Source organism: Anas platyrhynchos, chromosome 5 (assembly GCF_047663525.1).
Source record: "Anas platyrhynchos isolate ZD024472 breed Pekin duck chromosome 5, IASCAAS_PekinDuck_T2T, whole genome shotgun sequence".
Lineage (NCBI taxonomy): Eukaryota > Metazoa > Chordata > Aves > Anseriformes > Anatidae > Anas > Anas platyrhynchos.
The window spans coordinates 63,803,689-63,824,221 of record NC_092591.1 but is presented as its reverse complement, the minus strand read 5'-3'; the positions used below and the strand labels follow the sequence as shown (position 1 = coordinate 63,824,221).

Here is a 20,533-nt window from a genome sequence, read left to right as displayed (position 1 = left end):
CAACCAGCTGTGGGGATCAGTGTCATAACTAAGCATATGAAGTGAGTGAAGGAATGTATGCCCCCTTTTTTTGTTTTCCTCCGAGAACGGTTGAGACTCTTGACGGTGAAAGAGTTGGGTCTTTTGCATTCTTTAGTGAAAGACCAAAGGCCAATTTGAGAAATACCAATGGCCAGTTTTGAGAATTTATGTATAATCCTAACAATCTACAGTAAGAAAAAGGGTACATTTCCCTAAAGCAGGCAGCAAACTAACCGGTTGTTTTAAATGGAAAATTACCTCAGAGCTCATTTTTGTGATAAGCAAGGCTTAAAATGAGTAGTCCTGACACCATATTTGTTGAGCAATATCAAATAACAGAGTATATTTAAAACATACAGGAGAAATCAAGCAGAATGCTGAAATATTCCCTTGTAAAAACACATCTCTTCTAATTACTGCATTGGAGAAAATGGAGCTAGTTAAGCCATGAACATGACTTGAGATGTGAAATATCAGAAAGATCTTTCCTTCTGAGACAGAAATAGCAGCTATATTAGCTGAAGATAATTATAAGTTTTATAAGTACATTTTGGAAGGGAAACCTGGAAGACAACTTAGATAAAAACAAAAAGGCATTCTTGATGTACTGGGTGTGCTATAATTACAAGCAGAATTTTCCTCAGCAGAGGGGAGGAAAAGCAATTCTTGATTACTGAATCCTTTGAAAGCCAGTTGCAGCTGCTTTTTTTTTTTTTTTAAAAACAAACAAACAAACAAAAAAAAAAAAAAAAAAACAAAAAAAAACTCTTTATACCTCAGTCCTGGCAGCTAGAGCTGCATGAAAAAGCAGCTATTCTTTCTGTACCACACTTTTATTTTAAGGAGAGACTTCTTTGCAGCAGAAAATACATCAATCTCAACAAGTTTAAGAAGTAGCTCAAGAAATAGTCTAAGAATAGAAGTATAAGTCTGCTTTTTAGATAGAATTTGTCAAAAGCCTACTGCTGTCTCATTGCAATTAAAAGTAGCCTGAAAAGTGGAAAAAAATAGTCCTGCAGTTACAGAAAAGTAAAAAGAGATTACGAACCAAGTACTGAAAACATGCAGATGTTGCAAACATCCCAAGGCAATTTTGTGTGGCTACTTAAGTTGCCACACCAAAACAATTACAGTCTAACAATCACAAAAGCATATTAAAAACAAAGTATAGCAACATAATTCCTTTGAAATCAGTAAGGGTGTGAACGCTGCATCAGTTGAAATGAGAATGTGACATATTTGAATAGATAGTTGATTACAAAAAAGCTGTTTTCGTGTGTTACTTTACCATACTAGGGAAAATTACATAAACAGAGAGAGTGATGCCACCTGAGTAGCCTGAAGCGTCGCATCAGATTAAACAGACCTCAAGCCACAAACAGTGATAACTAACCAGTGCTCGAAGCCAGGCCACTGAAGCAGCAGTCATTCCTGTGTCAAGGTCATCAAAGAAACAGAGCAATTAGGAATGACTTGTATACGCAGCACAGCACAAGGGAGTAGAGTCTTGTAGCTAAACAGAACAAGAAGAGATCACAACGGCTAAGGGGTAGAAGACAACCTTTCTGGATCCATCTCCTCTAATAACAGAACAAGATTCCATCTGGTCCAAGTTCTGCAATGAGCAAAAGGGGAGAGGACACATTTCTGCACCAAACCAAGGAGTGAGGAAGGAAGGCCTATATGGGACAGAAGGCAAGAAGTTAAAACTAAAGAAAGTTATATAATTAGATTTAAAGAATTTGATACCAAAAGATAAAGGGGATTTAGTTTCATAGTACTAAGTACAGCACCAGACAGAAATTCAAAGAAGAGACTATATATTAAACAAGAAAACTGTACTGCAAAGTTGGTAAAAAGAACAAATAAAGCTCACTGAAGGCAATTCCTTGAAGTGACTAGATCACATTGACAGTATTAGAAGGAAAAATGGGTACAAAGATTCATTGCCCACACAGAAAAACAGACCACATGTGATGCAACTTAAGGCAGGTTTACATTATTGTTGAGACAAATTCTGAGTAAATATGACTCTTTTTTTTTCTGTGGATCCTTACTCAAATGTAACTGTCTGAAGCTTTGAGGGACAGGCAGTCTAAGTTCAGAACTCTAGATTTTTGCAGCATCTCATGCAGCCTTATACAGATCTGAACAGGGACCCTATAAATACTCACCACATAAACAGGAGGAAGAAGAGCTCAAAGTACCTACCCTCTGTTAGTTATTTTTCCTGTGTGTCAAGAACGTGGCCTGAAGCACTGTGAATAGCACTATATAGAAAACCATTGTGTTTTACTCGTCAAAACAGCTTCAGAGGGAATGCAAATCAGAGTTGCTCTTTTATAACAAGAATTCTACTGGAACTATAATACAGAAGAAGCAAGTTAAATCCACCACCTTTGGTACCAAGAAAAGCTCAAAAACCATCATAATGAACAACAAAAAGTGAGAGAAGATACAAGCTTTTAACAATGGAACACTCTTTCAAATGGAGTGTAAAATATGTTCAATTTGCTGTAAATTATAGGCCTGACAGAATAGCACGCATTAAGTAAAAAACACTGAGTGGCTGCTCTAACTGGCATAAATTCTCCAGAAGTGCCCAGTACTACAGCGCTGCCAATCAATGGGATCGTCTCTGAGGCACTCTGGAAAACACCATCACAGGAGTAGTCATTGCAGATGGCTTTTACCGGAGTGAAACTAGAGGAATTCAAATAGCAATAACAACTTTGATCCACAGAGTTTGTCTTGCAATTAACAGACCAGCTTAATGTATCCTGTGAGGATCATAAGTGGATCAAGAAGTTTTGGCAGTTTTTTATATTAGATGTATTGCAGCAGTTATCTAGGAGCATCATTAGACTAGCAAAGAAAAAAAAAAAGGAAAACTAAAAAAAAAAAAAAAAAAAGGGCCCTGTGCAGAATTGTTTTAAGTGGGGTTGGGGTGGTAATTCCTGTGAAAAATGTCATTTCCAAAATACTCGCAATTCGTCTCCAAAAGATTTCAAATCTTCATCTAAAAACTAGAGGTTTAATTTTTAGGGGAAAAACAAACAGACAAACACACAAAGCACACTTTTTCTCTGCAACACTTTAATTCAGCTAAAAATACTTTTCTCCCCCACCCCCAAGTTCTATGTTTAAATGCTACTCAAAAAAACATTCAACACTAGATGTAATTAAAGAAAGAACAAACGCTAAGGGGAGCACACAGAAATTGACAGCATAACAATTCAATGTACCAATTAATTCGGAACTTTATAATCTTTTGAGACATCTATATTTTAATATTTGCTTTGTTGCAGTTTAGACCTCACTTAACCTGCCAGTTTACAGGCTCTCAAGGACAGATTATTTCTCACATGAAACCCAATGCCTAGATCTTTTACATAAACTAGCAGCTCACACAGACTAATAATTGTAGATTTGTATGACAGGATTAAATCACATGAGCAAAAGAAGCTGAACATCAGATCTAGACCCAAAAATTCACTTGGACAAGCAACAGAAAGTCTAAATTTTAATTATTCTTTGCTTACAAGCTTTTGAGAAACCCACATGGTAAGCAACTGAAATTCCATGTTATATTTAACCATTAAAATAAAGAAGCACATAAAATGCTTTAATTTTTTTTAAAAGAAAGTGAGTGCTGAAAAGTTTTGTGATCTGATGCTTAAAGCTTTAGCAAAGACTAAACAGTATGCCTAATTTTATCCTCTGACTATATTAATATTGCATAATAGAACAAAAACACACAATACTGAAGAATACTGATAAAGAATAGTTAAATTATTTATATTCAGTCTACTAACTCGGCCATTGGCCACCATAGGGAATATACATTATCTTGCGTGAGAAAAGAGCAAGGGAGTATTCCATTAATCTGTACACATGTGGGAACAGTTTTCTTATCTGAGAGAGAACTTAAACCATTTTTATTCATTTCTAATTGTCCTGGAGGCCAGCTGCAAATAAATAAATAAATAAACAAACCCGCACATACGGTTGTTAGCTCACAAGTGACCTCTGTTCTCTACAGGCCAGGGAGCCAGGGGCACCAACAGGCCTCAGCCGCCCTGAGAGGCCTTACCTGGGGCCTGCACCCACAGTCCCGTCTGTCCTTCAGGCCCCGGTTGGGCCCAACTTACTGCCTGGGCTGACCTTGGACCTTACCTGCCCCTTTGCAGCTGCCCACCTGCCACTGGACTGACAGTGAAAACTGTCCCTGTTACGAGCCAGGCCCTGCTCGGGTGCTGAGGGGCTGTGCCCTGGTCGGTGAGGGCACCGCCCTGCCTGTGCTCAGCCACCCTCAACTCCTGGCTTCCGCTGGCCTTGTGGAGCAGCCCACGCCTGCTACTCCTTCACACAAGTGCTCTGAAATGCAATTTCTCTCCTTCAGAATGGTGACAGGGAGAAGTAGTGTCCGTCCATTTGATTTCAGTGACCAAGATGTCAATTAAAAGCTACTAGAGGGTTTCCTTGTTCACAGCTACAGCAGTTTCCTTTTGAGAAACACTCCGTAGCCAATCACTTAGGCTCAGGCCAGGATCTCAGTGGAGTAGTAATTTATTCACAATTGCAATGGCAGGCATCCCCAAAGCAGGAGTGCTCATCTACTAGTTCCAAAACACAGTTTATATATTTTTTGATGACAGGACCCTCCCCTGTTTCCCCACTGACTGGGTAATACAGGCTCACAATCTATCCAATGCTTCACAGACAATGCATGGCCTTCCGTTGCCAGCCAGCTAAATTTCAATTTTCTTTTGCCTTTTTTACTGTTTGAAGTGGTAAAGTTTCTTCACTTACCTGACTTGACACCTTGATTTTCACCTAATTGCTCTAAGGAGTCTGGTTGTGTGCATTTTACAAGGTTGTCTGTTAAGCTTTCTTATCACTGCAAGCATATCTCACTCCTTCCCTCTGCAAAAACAACAGTTTTATTCCCACACTGTGAATATGCTGCAGAACACATAGTATTCTGCAGGACTGTGATGTTGAGACAGGGGATTTCAGACATGATCCTTCTCTCCAGCACAGAATGCTAGAATTCAGTAATCAGTGTTAGAGTAAGGACTTAATCTTTCAATTAATCTTCTTTTTCCTGTTTGATGACTCAGGAAATAATTGAGTTTTCTGTGATGTATCAACAGAAATATTAAAATGACAGTAATATACTTTCTCTACAGAACTAATTGAAGAAAAAGAACAGATGAGCAAAGACTATTTTTTGAAAATTTTATGTCTACTTTTCTGAACGGTTCTTTCACCAAACATCAAGGCAATTCATTCTTGTCGCTTGGTCTGAATGTTTCTTCCAGTGTCCCCCTTTCAGATGCATTTTAAAATATCCAATATTCAACAGAAAGCAAACTAATTGCTTGATAATGACCTTTTTAATGCCCAGACTAACCTTAATGACTTTAAATGGAATTTTAATGAGTTATTCTGAGTATAACTGTTTTCTATTTATATGCATAAACATAGAGCATTTTCGATTAAATGAAATTTTTGCTTAAGACATTTCAAGCTGAACTCTTTGCACAGTGATATACCGTAAGAGAGGCATACATGAACAAGTTCACACAAGCTTGTGCGCTCTCTTGATAGACCTGGTGAAATAGCAATGGCTTGAAACAGGAGGATCCATACTGAAGTTCATACTCTGCCTCAGTAACACAAGATAAACCTAACAGAACAGAGATTGATATCTAGATCTCCCATATTTTATGCTAGTGCTCTGTGTACATGTTGATATACGCATGCATACTTTCCAAAGATCAAAACATCAAAATGTTCAAATCTTATTGTGAATGAGTATATTGACAACCCAACTTGGGGGAAATAGTCAAAACAACATACTATTCTGGTGTGAAAGCAGGAAAAAAAAAAAAAAAAAAAAAAAAAAACACTTGAAACCTTAGGAATTTCTGAGGAATAGAAAAATATTCGTATGAAATGTCCATTTGTACAAGTGCCTTACTATAGATAAAACATCTTAATGAGTAAGGAGATAAGCAAGCCACACTTGCCAAGCTCCTTTTTATTTTGTATTATTATTTAGCCTCTCATTGAATTGATAAGGTGTATACATCGTTTTTTTTTTTTTTTTTTTTTTTTTTGTTTTGTTTTGCTTGTGTTTTGCTTTGCTTTTGGTGTCTGTTTTTGTTTGTCTGTTTGTTTTGTTTTTAAAAAGGCTAGATAAGCAATGCTTCTTTCACAACTTAATCATAGAATAGAATCATAGAATATCCTGAGTTGGAAGGTGTTGTCGATGGAAGGAAGACAGGGACACTCAATATGAGTGATCAGCAAGCTTCATTTTATTGCCTGAATAGCCTAACTTTTATAGTGAACTTAACAGGGGCGGACAGTGTTTCACACAAGATTATTGGTCAAAAGCACTCAGACAAACAACTATAAGAAAACAACCCCACCTGCAAGAAAACAACCCCCTTGTGATTAGCAGTCACATAGACCTTGTCCTTGAAGCCAGCTACTGGTAACAATATTTTTTCTGAATTCCTCAATTGGGCGATGTGGGAACACTGTCATGGGAACTTTTCATAGTTGCCCTGGTAGCTTGGTTTGCTCAGCTACAGCAAACCATGGGATTTTTGCTGTTTCAAAAATCCCTCAACAGGAAGGGACCCATAAGTATCATCAAGTCCAACTCTTGGCACCACACAGGTCAGAACACCTCCTAGTCCTACATCCAAATCATTTATAAAAACATTGAAGAGGACTGGCCCTGAAATGGAGCCTTGAGGGACCCCACTGGTGACCATCCACCAGCCAGATGTGGCCCCATTTACCACAACCCTTTGAGCCCTGCCCATCAGCCAATTGCTCACCCATCGTATGATGTTTGTGTTAAGTTGTATGCTGGACATTTTGTCCAGTAGGATCCTATGGGAAACCATGTCAAAAGCCTTGCTGAAGTACAAAAAGATCACATCAGCTGGTTTCCCTTGATCAACTAGACAGGTCATCTTATCATAAATGGAAATCAAATTTGTTAGGCAGTACTGTTGGGAATTGGCATACAGGACGTGGACATGTGCCCGTGGAGCAATTGTTCAATTTGAGCTTGCTTTAAGCAACCAGGGGTAGGCCTTATAAAATCTCAGGGCCTGCTGTAGCTGAGCAAACCAAGCTGCCAGAGTAACTGTGAGAAGCTCCCACAGCTATGACTCCCACATCGCCTGATTAAGGAACTCAGAAAATACTGTTACCAGCAGCTGGCTTCAAGGACAAGGTTTAGGTGACTGCTAATCACAAGGGGTTCTTTTCTTGCAGGTGGGGTTGTTTTCTTGTAACTGTTTGTCTGAGTGCTTTTGACCAATGATCTTGTGTGAGACACTGTCCGCCCCTGTTAAGTTCACTATAAAAGTTGGGCTATTCGGGCAATAAAATGGAGCTTGCTGATCACTCATATTGAGTGTCCCTGTCTTCCTTCCGTCACAACACAGGACCTACCCCTCATGAACCCATGTTGGCTGGAACCAATGACCACATTGTCCCCCAGGTGCGCTTCAGTAATTTAAAGAATCATCTTCTCCATAATTTTACCAGGCACTGACATGAGACTGACAGGCCTGTAATTGCTAGGGTCTTCTTTCTTACCCTTCTTGAAAACTGGTACAACATTTGCCAGCTTCCAGTCTACTGGGACCTCTCCAGATTCCCAAGATCATTGAAAAATAATTGAGAGAGGTCCCACAATGACATCAGCCAGCTCTTTAAGCACCCTGGGATGAATCCCATCTGGACCCATGACCTGTGTGGATCCAGGTGGAGCAGCAAATCCCGCGCATGTTTAGGGTCGGTTGGGAGTTTGTCATTCCCACCATCATGGTCCTCCAGCTCAGGGCACGCTAGGTCCTGAAGCCCATCATCAGCGCTGAAGACAGAGACAAAGAAGGCATTAAACGTCTCTGCTCTGCTTATGTCATTGTCTGTGAGGAGACCTTCCCCATCAAGTAGCAGACATGGCCAGCTTCAACTCTAGTTAGGCTTTGGCCACACGAATTTTCTCCCTACAAACACAAACAGCATCCCTTTATTCCTTTCTCATCGCCTGACCCTCCTTCCAGCAGCCATACACTTTTGTTTTTTGCCTGAGCCTCAGTAGAAGATCCCTGGTCAGCCAGGCTGACCTTCTGCCCTGCCTGCCTGTCTTCCGATATTTTGGAATTGCCTGATCTTGTGCTTTTAGGAGACAGTGCTTAAAGATCAACCAGCACTGATGGACACCAATGCCTTCAAAAGCAGTTTCCCAGGGGACCTTGCTGACTAGTTCCCTGAGCAGCCTGAAGTTTGCTTTCCCCATATCCAGGGCTGAAGTTTTGGTGGCAGTTTTCCTTCTGTCGCCATAAATTCTAAACTCACCCACTTCATGGCCACTATGACCAAGATGGCCACCAATTGCCACATCTCCCACAAGACCCTCTCTGTTCTCCAGCAATAGATCTAGGAGGGCACCTGTCCTAGTTGGCTCCCTTAGCACCTGCACCAAGATGTTATCATCTAAGTGCTTTAGGAACCTCCTGGACTTGCTCATGTTGGCATTGTAGTGATCCCAGTTGACGTCTGGCAAGTTGAAATCCCCCATAAGGACAAGGGGAGTTGATCAAGGCATCTCATAGTTCTGCAAAGGATAATTCATCGGCATTGTCACCCTGGCCGGGTGGTCTGCAATAAACTGGCCAACTTGAAGCTCCACACAGTCCAGCCCATGCTTCACATACATCGCCACCTCGCCTACCCTGCCTGTCCCTCCTGAAGAGCCTGTAACCATCTATTGCAGCACACCAGCCACAGGACTCATCCCACCAGGTTTCACTTATGCCAATGATGTCGTAGCTGTGGGACTGGGCCAAGACTTCTAGCCCATCCATTTTTAATCCAATATGTGAAAATCCTTGGATATAAAGACTGAGGCAAGAGAATGCTACTGATAAAAACTAGAAAGGGCAAAGAGAAGATTAAAAGCTATCTTATGAACCTGAGAAACAGCTGAAGACCAATGTATATTTTGAAAACCCACTTCCATAACAGGTTCATAAAAACAAGACAACACAGTCAGTAGGAACTTTTAAAGCCACTTCCTGCTGACTGGAATCTGCTTTTTTGACTGAACTGCTACTGTAACAACAGTGGCTACTTTCTGGGAAAAAAAAAAAAAAAAAAGTATTTTCAATAAACTTAAAACAAGCATTTAAATCCAGGCTTTTTTCCTTCTTCATAGCAATTGTAGCTTTGTTTTCTCCTAATTCTGATTCTTCCTTTACCCTGAGCTTCTTGAAGAGCCTATATATCTTTTGCTGCACTTCTCATCATATATCATTGCCATAATGGAACTTGTAAGCCTATTCCAGCTCCAACCTGAACAAGAAAACTAAAAACAAAGTACTTTATCTAAAATTGCAAGGAGTGAATGAGCTATAGAATTTATGCACTGATTTTTGTGCATCAAAGAAAATCCATACACTCATACATCTCAGCTGGGTACATGATTCTGGAAAGTAAGCTTTTCCATGGTGGCTCCCTTTGAAACATGAAGTAAAATAGAAGCCTTTTTCTACTTCTAGAACAAAGCAGACTACTGCAGTTGCTTATTTCTGCACTATCTTAGCATGTTTTTCTCACTAATTAGAACATACTTTATTTTAGCAGATTATTCTTTAAAACAACTAAAAACACCTTATGGCATCATAGCATAAACTTGGACAGGAGTAAAATACACTTGAATTTGAACTTTAACATTTATATGTCTTCTAGACAAATCTCAAATAGGCCTTATCTACTTCTATTTCAGCTCCTCTAAAACTACATTTCAAAGCAATTCCAATGAGGTTGTATGAACTTGCCTTGAAATGAGAAGCATGTCACCTAACAATCACAGCAGTCCAGGAAATAATAATAACAATAAAAAGCAACATTAAGGTCTACTCTTGTGGTCTTAATTTAATTCACACATTTTATATTGTGCCTCTCATTAAAAAAACATGTCATTTTGCATGACATCTGCCATGTGAGGTGATTACATACAAATAACAAAAACTCTGAAATTTACTAAGACTATGAGTAAGGTACTTTTTCCCATTTGTTTTCTACATGATATAATAAAGATCCTTACACACAAAAATAAACTAAAAAAGTTATTAAGCCATATTTAGTGGCATGAGCGAATGGCTGTCTTACTTCTCTCCCAGGAAGGTAATTCTCTACAAAGACTCGTGCTTATCTTACAGGGTTTCAGAATATAGGTATATTCCATTTCATATAATCAAATTTGGGAATCTAGGGCTAAACATCATATTTTCTGGCAGAACAAAAAGTTGCTTTAATAAAAAAGAGCATTCTGCATTGTCCTTTAGGTAGATATTACCTTCCTTGTATTTTCTAATAAGGAAGAAACCAGAAATGGCAATCAGCCATGGTCTTTCATACCCTTGCCTCTCCAAAGCTCTTTGTTGGAATTATTTACAACAATATTTCAGGGCAGGCAGGAGAATTTTGTGTGTTTTGGATTAAAAGCAAAATATCTTGAGCCAGATATATTACTGTGATGACTAAGAGGTACGTCACACCCTGCTATAGCCACAGGCCAAGTTCCCTAATCAATCAGGTTACAGCTTTTATGAGCTTTATTCTGTTCTCCATTGTAAAACCTATTGCCACAACAGAAGAATATCATAATATATATATCATGATATATTATATATATCATATAATATATATTATATTAATATCATTATATATATATATATATATAAAATCATGCCCTCAAGATAGAGGGGAAAAATGATGACACTGAATGACACAGTTTTGATGAGTTAGTACACTGGAGCTGCAGAATTCAAGTGTCTTATGATCTGATAAAAATAAGATAACACCCTGTAGACGTACTCTCAGATTTTTTTTCCCTTGGTCAAAGTATCAAAGCTTAGTTCTGCATGGAAAAATTTTCAAACAGAATTCAAAGTACAGTTCAGTGGAAATTAAAAACTTGTTCTTCCCAACAATACTTAATATGAACTAATATAGTTCATATAGTTAGGATAGTTCATATGAAATCTTTAGAGGAAAAGAATTAAAATCTTTGAACTAAAATATTAGAAATGTTCTGATTTCAGAAGCCAACAATTTCCATTTTGGCTTGCTAAAATAACTAAAGAAATTTCAGTAATTTCTATGTTAGTGCAAGTTTAACCTCACTGCTGCACTACTATTTTTATATTCACCAATGCTACGGCAGACAAGTTAGGTCAGAAAAGAAAAATCTGTTATTTTCTAAGGTATGCAGCCTTCCAAAGTTCCTCTCCAACCATAAGACAATAAAGGATAAAGGTGAAAAAGCATGCCTTAGAACAGTTTGTTGATGTGGTTAGCAATCTATTTGTCCCTTTGTCTTATCACATTTATAAAATATGCACTTATCTACACTGTTTTTAATTTCCCACTCTAACATATTTAAATGTCACAAGTAGAACTCTGGCTTAAGTTGTTCTAGTAACACTCATTCATTGAATGAAATAACAGAAAAACAAGGCCAATTTTTGCACATTTTGTAAAACTGGTTCATAGAGTTCTATGCAGCAAAAAGTTGTTTCTACTTGAAAATAAAATAAAAAAAAAAAAAAAAAACACCTTCTCACACCTTTAGGTGGATAACAGAAATACAAAGCAAGTCTAAGAGCCAACCTAAACAGGTTCTTTATAGTAAATGTTGGCAGAATTAATCAACATAGTACTTGCTACTGCATTGCTCTGTCAGACATTTGAGGATAAAGCTATCTTTGAACTTCAAGAACTTCAGTGGACAAACGTGTACGGAAGGGTAGGGTGTTTTGTTTTGTCCTTATTTATCCTATTTGTTCAAATAATTAAAAGGCTGTAAAACATTCTTGCTTTTACCTGACTGACAAGTTTGTGATCTACATTTCCCATGCAGCAGTCAGGCTGCAGAGACCTGACAGAAAACTCAAGACCATTAAGGTGTTTTGCCAAATAAATACAGAAATTCAAGTCACAAGAAGTTCTGTGAAGAGCAATGCATTTGTCATTTAGGCACATCATAACCCTCCTGTGGGGGATGTGTGTAATACACATCAACGTGACATGCCTAAACAATAATACACAGCTCTTCACTGAACGAATATACTCTTACTGTCACCTTCGTAAGCTGCAGTCACTTCATATTGCTATGATGAAAGAAAGCAGAAAATTAGTATGGCAGAAATGGAAAAAATATCCATGTTTTTACAAGCCAAAAAGGGAAAGTTAACTAATCCTTGGGAGTGGAACCAAGCTTCTTTATTTCACCCTCATTTCTTTCCTTTTGTTTTCTCATTCTAATTCTGTGCTTTGATTTCTCAGTACATGTATTCTGTGTTTGTTTCCCTCCCAAATTCTTTGACTTACCCAATGTCTATTTTTTAAAAGCAGCACACCTGAACTTGGATTAGAAGATGAGAAGACCCACTAGTCACATTCTGTCATCTCACAGTTGGAATATATCACATTTAAAAACAAGCTTTGTGAACATGCAAAGTAAAAAGATACAAAGCAATCTGCTCCTATTTCAAGACTTCCTCCTAATTCACAAAGCTTACATTTCTGCAACAGTTACTTGGAAATTACCATACTCTAATGCTGTTATCCTCAAGTATTGCATTTTTTTACTCTCTTGTAAACATTTCTCTTTTATAAAATATAATCATTTGAATAGATGCGTTCTCCGTTACATTAAACAAAAAATTACTTTCTACAATCCTACATGCAGAAAACATATTTTAAAACAAGCCTTCATGCTGAGTACTTTTGATGAGCAGCACAAAAGGGCTAAGCTAGCCTAAAACCTATGAGAACCTAGGCTCTCACTTGCACAGAACCTGTGTTTTCATTGTAACTGATATATGCGGATATCCTCAGTCTGCAGCGGTGCTGATTATGAGGCTGCAACACTATTATTGTTAATTTAAAGGAAAGCTGCTCATCAGATAAATAGGTATTTGCCATCATGCCATAGCGTTTAATAGCATGTGTTTTGATACCAATATCAATACAAATAGCTGACTAGGTCTTCCACTTTTTCAGTAAAGTGACAGAAAATCTAAGCTTTTTTTTTCCCATTTGCAGTTTTTCCAATGAAAGGATGTTGTTTAACCTAAAACTGAAAAGCTAGGTAATCCATATACTCAAAAAATTGTGGGTAGAAAAAAAATAAAAATTCTACCAACATTTCCAAAGCTGTAAGACTGCAACTTACTACACTTAACCACAGAATTCCTATAAAGTGAATAGTAACACAGGGCTATTAATACCACTTCCAATTTCATGCTTAATTTATGAAATCCTGATGTAAATCTCTTTGTTGTCAGTGGGTCAGAAATTCAAGAGAAATAGTGCTATTCTTTTTTTTCTCCCTCCCTTCAAATTAAGTGAAGAATATCTTTGGTATGCAGATCAAGGGAGTATGTTAAAATTTTACAACACTGTCTTCTTACTATCTTCTCACAATTCCAATGGATCTGTCTGTGAGGAAGGGCCTCAGTACATGATAACATTGCAAAGGTAAAAGCAATTCAACAGCAATTGTGGAAGACTCCACACCAAGAATAATTAAAGCATAAAAAAAAAAAAAAAGTTATTAATACAATAAAGAGCTTACATACAGACACACAGGTATATTTTGGTGCTTGGTCTCAAATCAGAATTCATGATCTTGAGAAGAGTTGCCACATGACCTACACAGGGCTCAAGAATGGATCAAACAACCTTAATTCAGCAGGAGAAGAGTAGAATTGTTGAAAGCTAATCTAGACAGAAGTTTTATAGACAGCAGTGTAACTCTAAATATCTTTTCCAGGTCTGATGGAAAGCATTTTTATTCATCATAGATCTCTAATCCTAGGATCTAGATCCTTCTCCTAAGAACGGCATGGATTCTTTAAACAGGTAAGCAGTACCTGTTCTACTCTTTTAGAGCATACCTTACAAAAAAATAAATCTATTGTTCATGTAAGAGCCTAGCAGATGCCCAAGAAATACACAGCACAGGTTTGATTCCCTCCTCAGGACAAGGGACCTCAAATTCTGATCTACTGTCCCATAAAACAGTTAATCAGCAAGCTGCAAACTATTCTACTGTATTTGGCTGAAGTCACACTATTGTAAGGAAAATAATTCAAGACTTCTTGGGCCAGACAAAATGATCACATGAGAGAATACAGCTCTGTGTCTCACTTATGCATCTTATATTTGTCATTAGCCATAGAAACTTTACTAGAAGCCAGAAAAAAAAAAAAAAAAACAAGACATTTTTCTTGCCAGAACAATGTTTTACTAAGTGAAATATAAAAACACCACTCATTCCCGTGATGGAATAAACACCATAACATGTGCCTTGAAATCTGCTTGCTACATACTTACACAAAATAACAACACCTTAGCTAGATCCTAATGCTCCGCTGGTCACAACTGAGAACATTTCACTAACAACCTCAAGTACTAAAACATCAGACTTCTGATGCCCTACTGCATCTCCAAATATGAAATAATTCCAAAATATTTTATTATCTGCTAGGTAACATTCTCTCTCCACTATAAAGATGAGCAATGAGTTCAGAAAATAACTTTTTGGAGCATACAAAATAACCCTAGATCCAATTATCGTAGCAACTGTTCTGCATGGAATGGAAACTGAACTGTTCTTTCCAGCCTTCCAGCTGATAACCCTGATACATTATAACCTCACTTAGGGAGTACACAGCAACTGGTAAATTGGAAAACTTAATGTCTAATGAAAATGAAAGTATAAGGCCTTCAAAATTAAACTAGGTATAGAGTTCTCCAAGAAAAAATCATAGATGCTGCAGGAAGTTCATTTAAAAATCTTCTCCAATTAAGTGTTCTCACCTCAGGTAATTAGATGATAACCTGAGAAGTAGTAAAGATGTCCAAGGAGTAATCAAACAACTACCACACTACCAATATCATTATCTAAAAATAATTAGTAGTTGGTGATTGTAGCCTGCTGGCACTAGGAAGCTGATTAACATTCCTCAGAAACAAACAGGTGTGCGGGGAGGAGGGTGTTATTCACATTTTGCTTTGTCCTCAAATAGCAGAAAGGCAGGTAAATAATCAACTATTTATACCTGTGCACATGGCGGCTTAGTTTGTTTCATTAATCTATAAGACACAGTGATATTGTATGTGCTTCAGGCATTTTCATTGACTGACATACCTTGAGTTTTGAATTTTTTTGACAAGTCAGAAGAAGTAGAAATCCTAAAGCACAATTAATTTTTTATTGCTCTTATTCAATTAAATAAATGCTGAATTAAATTGTCAAGACAGATTTCACTGGTACGCTAGAACAGCATTTTCATTTTTCTTCATGAATTCAGTTTGTGGCTAAATACTCTGATGATTAGCATAATTACCTTAAATAGTACTGGGTGTATTTAGGCAACAGGGATTGACCAATTACTGGGTATTCTACAGACAACAGTTCTTTTTTTATTTCCCTAATAATGCTCCCTGTAACCATTTTCCTCCTTTTTTTACCTGTTGAATGGATTCATCTAAAAATCCCAAATTAAAGTTTAGATCAAACTTCAAATTCAGATGGAAAAATAAAAACAAAACAAAAACAAAACAAAACAAAAGCCTACAGCATGACATAACTGTCAGCACGCTCTTAGTGGACACAGTAAGAGCAAGATATGCAAGTAATCTTTCAAAAATTTAGATGTGTGCATTGGAAAATGTTCTTTTTACTACTATCCAGTCACCTTGTAAAACGTGTGTTGTTATAAACAGTTTATGCCCAATGCAAATTCCCAGCATAGCAAAGGATCAGACGAGCAAGAAGACGTAAAGTTTTACTGGTAATCAGTATTGCTCTCTAAATGATGAGAAATACACGTCTGTGCATGTGTATTAATATACACAGCTACACACAGGGAAAATATACAGAGAAAATATCTGTAGGCTCTTCAGCAAGCAAAGCAGATTAATTTTGTTGTTGTTAATATTCTGAAGCACTACATTTAATCCGTGCGGCAGCTGGGTGAATTCAGTGCTCAATGGCACGCTGTAAGAAGTGCACTACTGGCCTCTGGTGGATGCAGGTCTTCAGCGCTATCACTGAAATTTAAAGAATCTTGGCAGCCTTAAGAATAAATGTTTTCCTTTATTTGTAATAAGAGAACACAAGATTAATTCCCTGCTTTTATGAACAAGCAAATAGAAAAATACATTTTACGGAGTCCTAAGTACACAAAGGTGTGTGACGTTAGCATTACAAAGTAATACTTGTTTAGACAAAAAATGTCTTAAAGCAAGGAATAACTTGATACCAAGTGAAGGACAAGTAGTGTGCCACATCTAAATTTAAAAACTCTATTTGTGCTATTCCTTAAAAATAAGTACTAGAAATTTTAACAACAATACAACAGTTTAACAACAATAAACTGGACTACGTTCATTAAAGTACAACAAATGAAAATGCCAAAGTTTATACTAGGCTTTGAATTTTAATGCAGTTATTTTGTTTCATAAGGCTGTATTTTGAATGCTCAGACTCAAAAGAAACACTCACAACTCATATAGAGCAACTGAAAAAACTGCACAGGTCCTTCTGATTATCTACAGTAATAATGTAACCAGAATGATACCTTTTATCTAAATACATGTCTGAATGTTACAGTATTTTACAGTTGAAAACAGAGTGTATGCATTCTCTGATTCCAACTGAGATTACGAAAATATCACGTGGCAAAATAAAGTATGAATGGACTTTTAACTTCCCCCCCCCAAACACACACAAAAAGGTATTTCCCACCTGCTACCCCTTGCAGCCGAAAACATAAAATACTCTTAACAGACACTGTGAACATAGAAGCAACATCCAATATTTGCTATTAGGACAAAAGAGGATTATGAAGATGACCTGCAATTCTGCTATAAAAGGTATGAATGATCTACTGGATCCAAAGGAGGTGTTCTCAGTTTTTACACCCCAAGTGGTTATTCTGAAATTTTAGAAGTACACAGTCCCAAATGTATGGCTAAATTTCACCCTTCCATGCTTTTAGACCAATCTGTCTTTGCCAGAGCCCTATCAAAACCAGCAATTTGTGTATCTGTGACCTGAAAAACCTTTAATGAATAAATCAAAGGCATATATAAAGGAGTTTCACTCTATCATGGCAGTCAACCCTCCCTAACAGCTCAGTGGTAACTAGCACATGAATACTCCCTCTCTATATATATGTAGTCCTAAACCAGTATTCTTGGAATTATATGGCTTATGTTGCATTCCTCTAAAAACTGCATTATTTACCTTGTCGGAAGCCATTAATAAATTCTGAGAATATCAGCTGAAGATTAAGCCTGTCTACAGGAATCTACTTAAACCTTAATTTTACAAATAGAAAAGAAGCTGCTTCATTATAATGCTAGTCATACATTATAGAATCAATTCGCATTGTTCTGATATCAGTTCAGAAAATCAGCCAGAACTGAAAGAACAGAGATCAGTTAAATAGTGTGGCTAAGGATAGACAAACCTCTACAGGTTTAGAATTTCATTTCAGATAACCACAGAAAAACATGAAAGTTCAGATTCACAAATACAAAAAGCTGGAAATAGAAATTCTAAGGAGATTTTTCTCTTTCCTGTTTCTAGCCAAAAGACATAGGCTTGGGTCATACTCTTTTCTTCCTTGAAATTCTTTTATTTTTTTTCACTGAATTAGAAAAGCTGTCAGAAAGACATTAATGCTACTTTTCACTGCCTTCTAAAAATAAATCGTCCTTGCAGTTGAGAATAATTTTGTAGTGCTGACTTTAAACACACAGCTGAGATGCCCTGAAATATTTTTATTTACAAGGCTTTTGTTATCAGTCTCAGCCTGTAACACCCAGAAAAGCCAAGCATTTCTTCCCCCACTATAGAATATTTCAGCAACTGTGGATCTCCCACACTATTCCTACATTCTCTATGGAATATATATTGACAAAACAATAGTTTGTTCATTCCCATATCTTACCACCGTGAGCAATCCTGCATTTACCTTAAACAAAGCTTTGCACAAACTTCCCCAGAAGAGGTATGACAACCCAGAAAACCACACTTTCCAGTTTGCAAGCTGAATAACTACATTACAAGCACAGGTTGAGTAGCTGGGAAGGGTAGAAAAGGAAAGCAGGTTTCTAATCAGCAGGGTCACAGAACAGCATTTGAACAAATGTAACTGGAAAGAAAAACAAACAAACAAACACACAACTAAATACCATATTTTCATATGTATATCCTGCATTTTATCAGATTAAAAAAAAAAAAAAAAAAAAAAAAAAAGCATACTTAGCAGTGAGCAGTGGTGCTCTTAGAGGAGAGGTAGTTTACTAAGAGAGGCCTTCTTTGCTAGCAGTAAGCAGAGCTGAAGCCCTTGAAGCTCAGGAACAGGCTTTTTAAAGCAATGCAGAATATCTTGGTCTAGGTAAGGTGGGTGATAAAGCAGTTTCCAGGCTGAGCTTGGTTGGTTTTATGAGATGCAAGGCCTGTTGCAGCAGAGGGTTAGATTCTATGGTCCAAGGAGTCACTTATAGTCTCAGACTCCTAGTCTACAGGCAGATATTGGGAAACATGGGAAAATATTGAGAAAGTAACAGCAGTAACTTATAACAAGACCACAGTTGCTCACTGCCTTACTCAGAATCAAACTGAAATACAAAATAATAATAATAATAATAATAATAATAATAATAATAATAATAATAAATAAATAAATAAATATACATATATATATATAAGGTCCTGCTCTTCAGGTTTCCCTGATAGATAATAAGGAAAAACTGTGTGGCTAATATCACACCATATCTGAAGGGTCATCGGGTCACCAAGTTTTCTATTTTCTGCGTTAAAGATCATAACAGAGTCCAAAAAAAATTTTATCCTTATCTGTTCTCTAATCCTACTGTTGAGCACAGCCAACAACATGAAATCGTTCTTCTTTCATGCTCACTTAATCTCTTCTACTTTATTTGGTTATGCTTTTTCCTAGGCAAATACCTCAATAGACAAAAAAGAAAAGAATCTGTATCAATAAAAGTACATTGATGTTGCCCAGCAGTCTTCTATTTGATCAACAGATCCCTTCAGATCTATCCATAGGAAGCCACAGAAGGACTACAGAGAACATATCACCAAAGGGTTATTTAATCTTAGTGAATGGGGGAAGGGAAAAAGAAGTGTATTTACCAAAGAACAGACTGTTTATAGAACACTGAAGCAACATTTCCCAAGGTCTGTATACAGAATACTCCCTGTGAGGAACAGAGAAATTTCTGCATGCCAGGAAAGAAGGGAATTTACACAATAGGATTTCAGTCTCACCTGCTCGTATCAATCCTGTCTAGTAAAGTCAGTGGGATAAAATGCAAAAAGGGGGAGTGCAGTTTCTTCAGCGACAGTGCTCAGACAGTAAGAAAAAGCCTTCTAGCTTCCAGCATCCAAAATAACCCAAGGTCAGATTTCCTGGAACGCAACTGTAGAGGGCATGCACTTGAGCACACAACCCTCTGCTGTTCTCATATCTCCTGATTCTCTCCAAGCTACTGATTTACATCTCCCACCTGCTGGGTAATCATACACTATCAGTAAGTCTTGTTTGCACTGTCTCAAGGATTGCTGGTTTTAATTTCTGCATTCTTGGGGTCCCAAATCTTAGGTGACTACCCTCCTATACAGTTCCAAAAGTAATCCAAAGAGTTCTAGTTGCCTGAGACAATATTCTACAAGTCCTGCTTGGCAGGTGTTTTTAAAGGATTTTCGATCTCATACTGTTGCCTGTCAGCAGTCAGATGAAAAACTTCTTGAGCATCTGGGGCAACATGTATTTAGGGTTTCACACTTAGTTGAAAAAAAAATATTTATCCAACAGATGGAAACGTGATACACTAGAATCTAAAGTAAGCACGCCTTTTGAAAATCTCATGCCTAAGCCTAAGCAGTAATCAGCAATAGGTGGCTATGATTTCAAAAGTGTTATTGCACACAATAGAGAAAATGTCATGACTGGTCTTGTTATTTTCTTTACTTAAGAAATAGTGTCTCTATAATCTAAACAAACAAACAACAACAACAACAAAAAACACACACACACAAAAAAATGTTGATTAATGGAAAAAAATCAAATACTTTAGTGAATTTGCTTTCCATGGAGAAATAAATGAATCCAATCTGCAAAATTTCTCAATAACACCTGGTACACATTTAAAAGTATTTGCCATCCTAGCCAGGTTGATTAGAAGGATGACAAAATAAATAAGTAAATAAAAAAATTAAAAAACGCATCCCTATTTAATGCTTGTATGCAGCAATGCACTCCATAAAGACATAACTGCACTTGACAAAAAAGAATGGCTTCTGACAGCTTATTTTGTTAAGCTGCAGAGGCAAAAGAATTATCTGTTTAGGTTGTCTTTATGC

General features: G+C 37.2%; 1 long non-coding RNA gene across 2 annotated transcripts in view; it reads right to left on the bottom strand.

Annotated features, from left to right (window-relative positions):
* LOC119717046 (uncharacterized) overlaps positions 1-19,979 on the bottom strand; it is a 73,600-nt gene extending 53,621 nt beyond the window's left edge. The window contains exon 1 of one of the 2 annotated variants that reach the window (XR_011809872.1): positions 19,439-19,979. This is a non-coding gene — a long non-coding RNA (uncharacterized lncRNA). Of the gene's footprint in view, positions 1-4,197; positions 4,529-19,438 lie in introns of those variants that run through there. The other variant, XR_011809873.1, reaches the window with a different exon arrangement.
* Between the last annotated feature and the right edge of the window lie 554 nt (positions 19,980-20,533).